At 45.9% G+C, this 10,000-nt stretch overlaps 1 long non-coding RNA gene across 1 annotated transcript in view; it reads left to right on the top strand.

Annotated features, from left to right (window-relative positions):
* Positions 1-9,877, top strand: part of LOC119580913 — a 23,468-nt gene extending 13,591 nt beyond the window's left edge. The window contains exon 3 of the long non-coding RNA XR_005229411.1: positions 9,596-9,877. This is a non-coding gene — a long non-coding RNA (uncharacterized LOC119580913). The remainder of the gene's footprint in view (positions 1-9,595) is intronic.
* The last annotated feature ends 123 nt before the right edge of the window (positions 9,878-10,000 follow it).

Genomic DNA, 10,000 nt, shown 5'->3' on the forward strand with positions numbered 1-10,000 from the left:
GATGTGTGAGACAGGCAACTGGATTCTGGGAGGTGACTCATAATGCAGCCCATCTCGGTGATGGTTGAGAGCTGTTTGACTTCCGAACCATGTGAAGAGGGGACAACCATGGACTGGCAGCCTTGGAGCAGACGCCCATGCACTCCATTTCTGTTAAAGCATGCTTGGCGGCATGGAGCATCTCTGGGCTCAGGCAACAAAATCGAGAATGGACTGGGGGTCCTTTTGTCTTGATGTGGTGGTACACTCCATTTTTCGCTGCTGCTCCCAGGTTGGTGTGGCAGAGCTCTGGCTTGAAGACAAGGGAAATCACTGAGCATGTCCCTGTAGGCATCTCCAGTGAGGTGGCCCTGTTGATGTCAGGAGGACCTTGAATAGAAACTGTGTTGACCGGGAGTGAGAGTCTCCGTATTGATGAGCCGGTGTCTTTGAATATCAACCAGCAGGTTGTGGTGTGAGAGGAAGTCAGCGCTGAGTAGTGGCCGGGTCAATGAGGAAACTCTATGGGTAAGTGCGCCCATCGAGGCATATGGCGATGTTTCTGGAACCATAGGAGTCGATCAGAGTTCCACTGGTGGCAACAAGCCTCTGGGGTTTGTTGTTGGCAGCTCATCTATAGGACTGCATAGCTGGATGTGGAAACTGGTGTGGGGGTGGTCGACTGTGTTGATCGTAGTTGTGGCAGCATTGCTTAGCAGCCAGCAATGGGGTGAAAGGCCTCTGGATGGTGTTGGACCCTCGGGCAGTTGCTGCATTGATATCAGTGTTAGACGACGGGAAAACGGGAGCTGTTGGTTGAGGGCATGCTTGCCGATGTGCTTCCATCGGTGCATTGGCTCTGGTGAGAACATAAATGGCATTTGAGTTGTGGAGCTTCTTGATGTTGCTGGGAAGAGAGTGGAGCCAAATCTCTTTTTTAAGATCCACTTCATGGAACTTACCTTGTGTATCTTTTGTGGGGAGGTTGCATAAGCTGGTGATTTCTTGCCAGACTTGTTTTGGGGTACAATCTCCAAGTGGTGTTGGAGATGTTAAGAATTTGTTGCACCCTGTCAGATGGAAAAAGCGAAAACTCCTGCAACAGTTCCTGCTTCAGCCTGTCATATTCGATGTCATTTGGCTGGCTGTCGAACCAGGGGGCTAACCAGTGGAAAACCTCCTTGGGCAAGACGGCTACGACATGGTCTGCTTTGGTGGTCACCTTAACTATATTCTTGAGCCTGAACTGGGTTTCAGCTCGCCGAAACCATGTGAGGGCTTCATGTGGCGAAAAGGGTGAGAGGCGGATGGAAGCAGCATTCACTTCAGTGAAAAGGGTAGCTGCATCGGTGTGCATGTCGTTCGGGGTCACCAATGTTGTAGAGGCCTAAGTTGGTTTAATGAGGAGCCTAAGCCTTGAGTGGAAGGAGAGTCAAACTCAGAGGTGCAGAGTAGTCTGCCTAATTTTTGTCGTCATTCATTCGTTTGAGATTGGCGAAGTTCTGGCATCACCCGGGCCTTCATATATATGGCCCAACCTGTGTCAGCTATTTTTGGCTGTCTCATTTTGTTCTCTGACACTCTATGCTTACTGTGGTGGCGGTATAATAGGTGAATGGTTGTGCATCTACTACCTTGTACTACTGGTGTCTTATCTCTTTGGGGAGTGTTTGTCGTGGGTGGTAGTGCCCACAGGTATGGCTGGGTGCTGACGATGAAGTCAGAGATCAACAGGGGAGCCAGCAGGCTCTCCAGTCGTCTAAGGACTGGGCAGTCCTTGTGTTGCTGTTGTAGTGTTCTGCTGGAGGGTCTCAGTTTAGATTCTGCAACTTAGGTATACGGGCACTGCGTAGGCACACAGGGAACAAGGGGAGCCCGATGTTCAATGAGCATGGACATGGCTGTGGACCTGTTGTGACCCAACCTGGTAAACTATGCTGAACTTCAGGTTGCGGGGTCATGCTGTTACAGGTACTCCCCCTCCAGAGAGTGAGCACAGTGAGCGAGAGAAATACAATGATGTGTCACTCCGAGGTCACCAGTATAGTGGATGAATGGTTGTGCATACTATCTTGTACTACTGGTGTCTTATCTCTTTGAGGAGTGTTTGTTGTGGGTGTGAATGCCCACAGGTATGACTGGGTGCTGATTGTGAAGTTGGAGATCAGCAGGGGAGCCGGTAGGCTCCCAAGTTGGCTAAGGACTGGGCAGTCCTTGTGTTGCTGCTGCTGTTGTCGTGTTCTGCTGGAGGATTGGGGAATGCTGATCTCAGTTCAGATTCTGTAGCTTAAGTACACAGCCGTTGTGTAAGTGCACAGGGAATGAGTGGAGCCCAATGTCCAATGAGCACGGACATGGCTGTGGACCTGATGTGACCCAACCTGAGAAACTATGCCGAAATTCAGGTTGTGGGGTCGTGCTGCTACAGCAGGATTGCCAGCAGGCACTCCTGCCACCATGGTGTAAGCATGCAGCATAATCTCATTACCAGCCCAGCAGCTGTTGTGGGCGGTCCTTGTCTCAGAAATTGTGTGTGCTCACAATTCTGTAAGTAATGTACCAACGTGGTGCAACACCTTTCTTCATGATCAATTGTCTGTATGATCTGCCATACACAATGGTAACCTAGTCTGATTCTGTGAAAAATGACTTTAGTGCCTCTATTGATTGCTTCAGAGAGTGCCAGTGGCTCATAGCCTGTGGCATCTGGCCGAGGGGGATCTTGTTTTCTCTCTGTGAAGCTGCAGGAGGAAGGCACGAGCTGTGGCTAGGGACCCAGTTTATGATCATACTTCTACCCTGAGCAAGAATCCTCTGTGGCATTGTGAGGATAGTAGTCAGAAGGTAGATGTTGTCTTTGGGTGAGCTTTCCTGTAAACAGGTAATGGGTGCCCTGTATGTATGTATGTCTGTATGTATGACCACGTGTCCTTCCCTCAGGGACGCATGGGCTAGGGCTCCCATGATTGCAACTGCCTCTGCCTGTAGCGAGGAGGCATTGTCTGTTACTCTCATGGATTGTGTGGCATCCCTTGCTGCAATGCTGGCGCCTGTAGTGTGGTTTAAGGGATTGACTGATCCATCCGTGAAGTAGGTTCTACTACCCAGAGGAGTGATGGCTGCAATGACCCTCTCAGCTTCTGCCTTTATACTGCCTTATACTTGCCCTTGGCAAGTAGTTGTTCTTTGAGTTGATAGCATATCAACACCCTGGCTGTGTGAGACAGCCAGGAGTTGTTTGCAAACAGCTCGTGGTCATGTTCTAGGTGTCTGATTATTTTTTTGTCTCATGTTTGTGTTCGTGGGGGCTTGGATGACCTTTGAAAAGAAATGAGATGCCATTAGATCAATTCGTAATTCCAGGGGGAGAAGCTCTGCCAGCTTCATTTTGGACTGTCTCCAAGTTTTCTCTTAATTTTGGCTTTGCAGCAATCAAGGAGACAGAAGCATAGTCCACAGTAGGACGGATGGCATGTACATAGAATGATCTTGATACTTTATGTCTGGCTCCTATGTGTCTGTTTTGTTTTGTCCCCAGACATGAGTACCTGGGGGAGCAGGAACAAAATCTGATTGCTTTTTAGTAACCTCTTGTCGCCTGAGGGCTGCCTCTTTCCTGGCAGAGCAAGCCAGGCTCCAGGCATGCCAAATGTCCCTGGCACAATTGGGACATTTGGCTTTTGTGTCCCTTTGGCCTTATTATACAGACAGACACCACATTTAGGCTTGGCCTTGCAGTTAGCCTGGTGGTGACGTATCTTTGGCAATTATAGCACCGAAGTGGCTCAGGTACATATGTTCTTAGGCTGTAAGATCCCCGGTTACCCAGATCAAGGGTAGTGGTTGGGGCTCTTTTCAAGGTCACCAGGCCTTGCCTGGTTGGGCTCTTCCCTTTCGACATTCGGGAAGCTTCCACAACCTGTGGGTGTGATGTGATCACAACCACATCATATGATAGTGAGAAGTCAAGTCCATTTGGTAGGCATTATCGAAGCTTTCAGGTTTAGAGGGAACCTTGAACTGTGGGAAACGCCTAGGGGGCCTCGGTCGTCTCGGGCCGCCCTTTCGGCTTAAATTGTGGATGGCGGTCGTGGGAGCAGCAACTTTTTCCAGCTGGTTCAGCTTGTGCTCCTATCTCGCTCAGGAAGGACATCTGAGACTTACTCAGAGCTCTCCCTGATTTGCCTGCTGGCCTGGAGAGGCCAGCACGAGAGTCCATCTGCTGGATAATCTCAACATGTTTTTGGCTGATGTTGTGTCCATCTTAGCAGCAGGTCTCACAGAGTCAACCTGTGCTTTGCATTTTCACTTGCCACTAGAAGCCACTTATGGCTTCAGAGTGACTGCCATAGTCTGGGCCTTACACAGTTCATCAACATTTATTTATCTATACATTTTTTTGTGGGGGGTTTGAAAATAAGCAGTTGTTTCATCTTCTCACACTCCCACCCACCACCGAGTCCAACAAGGGGAAGCTGTATGTTAGAACTCTTGTCTAACAGCCACAAGGGTGGTGAGAGGATATACGCATCCAATGGCCATTGTACGGCCACTCACAGGACCAGTTTGAGTGCCAACAGCAACATTGACTGCTTGACCCTAGCCTTTCCGAAGGAGACCAGCCGATTGATCTGACCGGGCCGAGATCAGACCACCCATCTTGCTGGAATAAAGGACCAAAGAGGCATGTTGCTAGCTGCAGGGCGTACTCATGCATGGCATTTCTCAACCTCCAGAACTCCCATCTCTACAGTGCACAGGGATGCCATGCACAGCAAACACGTGGGTAGATGTGACCCCTGTCCTTCCACTTATAAGATAGGCATCATTGTTTGGAACCCTTTTTTTCCTCCCTCTAATGCGAAACAGCATCCCAAAGGCTGTATCACCTCAGAGAGGGAGTTTTAGTCCTGCACCTCGAAGAGGAGGTTCCGGTGGCAGGACCATGAGTGTGTATGTCTATATATAAATATATATATATGTATATACACGTGGCTGATTTGCCACAACGCGGGAGAGCGGAATGCAGCCATTCAAACAATCAGCGTACTCAGCAGCTGACCTCATATCTACCAGACTGTATTTATACCGCATGCTAGCAAAAAATTAGCCACTCATGGTCCTGCCACTGGAATCTACTCATCGAAGTGCAGAACTAGAGCTCCCTCTTTGAGGTGACTCAGCCTTTGGGTGGCTTTTTTGCTTTAGAAGGAGGAAGAAAGGGTTCCAAAGAATGATGCCTATCTTGTAGGTGGAAGGGCATCCCCTCTGGTCTCTCCCCAGGGGTTCAGGACAGGGCACTGGATACGGCAGGCCATCACATAGCCAACGCGCTTGAGACTTTCTCTGAGATCGCTCTTCTCAACAGCCAAGACCCAACACATGTCAGAGGAGGGGTCCTAGACCTCACCCTGGCCACTGCAGCTCTGGTGGAGAGAATTAGATGGTGTGTCGATAAGACTGTCACAAGTGACCACTATGGCAATATTACTACTCTCATGGATGCTGGCCCAGCTCAAATGTCACAACCAAATCCAAGATGGAAAACAGGCCCACTGTCTTAGAAGCAATGAACCCCCACAGAGTGAAAACGTGGAAGTGCTTAAAACCAGACTTATCAATGCCATAAATCAAGCAGCCTCACAGACTATACCTAAAACTCGGCCATGGTCCAGGAGTTCGAAGGACAACTGGCACTTTAATGACGAGATTAAGGAAGTCAACAACAGAATGAACATGTGCAGAAAACATTTCCGAAGGCAAAGAATCTCTGACAACCTAGCCCTCCTAAGGGAAGCATTCAGGGATGCCAAGGAAACTGCCATAAGATTCAGGCAGGAAAAGTGGCTGGAATGTGTGATTCCTTTAACCACTGAACTACCCTTACGGAGCTGTGGCAACGGGTCAGGCGAGCTACTAGCCGCTCAGCCCCGATGTGCACACACCATGACTTTCTAACAGAACAAGCAGCAACAGTCTGCCAGCTGAACTGAAGGCAAACCAAGAACACCTACAACCAGGCAGACTTGCTCACATGAGAGAGAGGGCAGCCGAACCTGATAACTCAGATGTTATCTTTTCTCTGAGGGAACTAAGACAAACCTACAAAAACAGTTCTTCCACAGTCCTGGGCTCTGATGCAACTCATCAACAAGTTTTGGGAAACTTCCACTCTACCCCTGAGTTGGAAGAGGACCATCATACTTCCCAACCCAAAACCAAAGGAGCCAGGGAAGTACCGACCCATCTCTCTCCTCAGCTGTCTGGGCAAGACGGCCGAGAGGATGGTACTAAACCAACTCCAATGGAAAATGGGACCCCCTCATGAACACCTCCATGTGTTCACAAGGGGCATGAGCACAGCACATTGCATAGCCACACTCTATAGCACAATCAGCACTGTCACTTCTGTTATAGTATTCCTAGACCTGGAGAAGGCATTTGAAAAGCTCCTGGCTTGGATAGGTGACTATTTCAGGAACAGAACAGCCAAAGTCAGATTCCAAGGTCACCTATCACAGCACATGCCACTAGAAAATGGAACACCTCAGGGTGGGGTCCTCAGTCCAGCCCTTTTCAACACCTGCATCCTCAACATACACCTCCCAGTGGGGTCCAAGATCATCTCCTATGCAGACGACCTTGCAATCATTTCCACTTGACCACACAACCTAAGTAAGGCACAGTGCTGTCTGGACCTTGTACCTGAGGAGTGCTATAGGACAGGACTAAAGATCCAAAGCCATAGCTCTGAGACTAAATGTTCAAGACACAAGTCTGAGAATCCAGGGAATGGACTTAGAATGGGTCCTGGTCTTCCAATACCTTGGAGTAATGGTTGACCGGACCCTCTCCTTTAAAAAGGTCCTGTACTTGGTTGACCGAACCAAAGCAAGACTGTCTGCTATGAGAGCAATGTCTGGGAAACACATAGGAGCCAGACATAAAGTACTAAGATCATTCTATGTACATGCCATCCGTCCCACTGTGGACTATGCTTCTGTCGCCTTGATTGCGACATTGAGACAATCCAAATTGAAGCTGCCAGGATCATTCTGGGTGCCCCAAGGTGGACAAAGACCCTAATCATGGAGGCAGACCTTCTCCCCCTGAAATCACGAATTGATCTAATGGCATCTCATTTCTTTTCAAAGGTCATCCAAGCCACCAGGAACACAAACATGAAATAAAAAATAGTCAGACACCTATAACAAGACTACGAGCTGTTTGCCAGGTGTTGATACGCTATTAGCTCAAAGAACAACTATTTGCCAAGGGCAAGGACTCCCCCCACCCTGACCTTGTTGAAGCCCCGCCGTGGCCGCGAACCTTGATCGAGTTCTCTGTTATGAGCTTGTCAAAGAAAAAGAATCAATACACCATACCTAGCCTAAAGGCAGAAGCTGAGAGGGTCATTGCAGCCATCATTCCTCCGGGTAGTAGAACCTACTTCACGGATGGATCAGTCGATCCCTTAAACCACACTACAGGCGCCGGCTTTGCAGCAAGGGATGCCACACAATCCATGAGGGTAACAGACAACGCCTTCTCTCTACAGGCAGAGGCAGTTGCAATCATGGGAGCCCTAGCCCATGCGTCCCTGAGGGAAGGACATGGTCATACATACAGACTCCAGGGCAGCCATTGAGTGGCTGCAGCAAAGCTCACCCAAAGACATCTACCCTCTGACTACTATCCCCACAAAAGCACAGAGGATTCTTGCTCAGGGTAGAATAATAATCATAAACTGGGTCCCTAGCCACATAGTCATCAGAGTAAATGAGCTTGTTGACAGACTAGCTGACATTGGCAGGGGTATGCCTAGCCGAAAAATCTTAAGGCAGAAGTGTAATGCCACATCTCGTGCCTTCCTCCTACAGCTTCACTGAGAGAAAACGAGATCCTCCCCCTCGGCCAGATGGTACTCAGACGCCACAGGCTATAAGCCACTAACACTCCCTGAAGCAATCAATAGAGGTACCGAAGTCATTCTTCACAGAATCAGACTAGGTTACCATTTCACATGGCAGATCATACAGACAATGCACTATGGTGAGCCGAACACCACGTTGGTACTTTACTTACAGAATTGTGAGCACACACAGTTTTTGAGACAAGGACTGCCCACAACAGTTGCCGGGCTGGTAATGAGATTATGCCGCATGCTTACACCATGGCGGCAGGAGCGCCTGCTGGCAATCCCGCCACCACGGTAAGCATAGAGTGTCAGAGAACAAAATGAGACAGCCATAAATAGCTGACATAGGCCGGGCCATATATATGAAGGCCCGGGCGAAGCTAGAACTCAAATAACAAATGAATGAATGAATGACACATGCATATATATGTTTATACATGCAAATATATATATATATAGACAGATAGATAGATAGATATATAGATATAGATACACAAACACACACACACACACACACACACACACACACACACACACACACACACATATATACATATATATATATATATGCATATATATATACATATATATATATATATATATATATATATATATATATATACTTATACATACATATATATATACATATATATAAATATATATACACATATATAAGTATATATATATACTTATACTTATATATATACTTATATATGTATATATATTCATATATATACATATATGTATATATATTCATAACCGGCAAAGAACAATGTGAACATGTTACAATCAATGGAATGGTTATGGAAAATGTGAAAGAGTTCACTTATCTTGGAGCTGTTTTAACTAATACATATGATGATTCACCGGAGATAAAAAGAAGAATTACCATTGCCAAAAACGCCACAGTTGCTCTCAATAACATCTGGAAAGACCGAAGCATTACCTTACGGACAAAGCTGAGGTTATTGAACTCATTAGTTTTCCCAATTGCATCATATGGTTCTGAGTGTTGGGTGCTGAAGAAGATAGACAAGAAAAAGATCAATAGTTTTGAAATGTGGTGTTACAGACGAGTACTACGTATTAACTGGACAGAAAAGAAAACGAATGATGAAGTGCTGAGAAAAATAAATTGTAAAGACTGGCTGTTGGACATCTTGAACAAAAGGAAATTAAAGTTTATTGGTCATGTGATGAGAAGTAAAAGTATTGAGAAAAACTTGCTGACAGGGATGGTGATAGGAAACAGAGGAAGAGGCAAACCGAAGACAAGACTGAGCGACAACAAAGATATTTGCGGGTTGTCGATGGTACAAGTGGAAAGAAAAGCGCAAGATCGAGTTGAGTGGCGAAGGATGGTGGAGAGATCCACGGCTGCTCAAACATGAGCATTCCATTATTGATGATAATATATATTCATATATATGTCTATAATTCATATATGTATATATATGCACATAAATACATATATATGTGCATATATATTCATACATATAAGTATTTATATGGAAATATGTGTGTGAGTGTGTGTGTGTGTGTGCCCGTGCGTGTGGCGTGTGTGTGTGTTTGTGCATGTACATATGATATATATAATACATATGTATTTATTTTTCTGTATTAATAGTAATGGCAGATTGATATAAGACATTCTACAATACCGCCATGCGATAATTCTCCTTGGTCTCTCTTTTACAGGTAAAGTTTGCGAATCGGTTTCACGGACGGTCATAGTAAAGGAAGTCCCCGCCAGCATCTAAATGAATGTAATGGCAGCCTGAACAGAGAAGGATCCGTACAGACTTAAACCGTTCAATATTAATTACTATTTGTGCGTCTTGCATACACTGTGCCTCACACATACACGTAAGCACGCTTGCAAATATACACATAAACCCATACATACATATACGTGTGTGGAAACGTAAATGTATTACTCAATGTAATACATGTATGTGTGTATGTGCGTATATATATATATATATATATATATATATATATATATATATATATATATATATATATATATTTATATATATATATATTTATATATATATATATATATATATTATATATATATATATATAAATGTATATGTGCGTA

Source organism: Penaeus monodon, chromosome 14 (genome assembly GCF_015228065.2).
Source record: "Penaeus monodon isolate SGIC_2016 chromosome 14, NSTDA_Pmon_1, whole genome shotgun sequence".
Taxonomy (NCBI): domain Eukaryota; kingdom Metazoa; phylum Arthropoda; class Malacostraca; order Decapoda; family Penaeidae; genus Penaeus; species Penaeus monodon.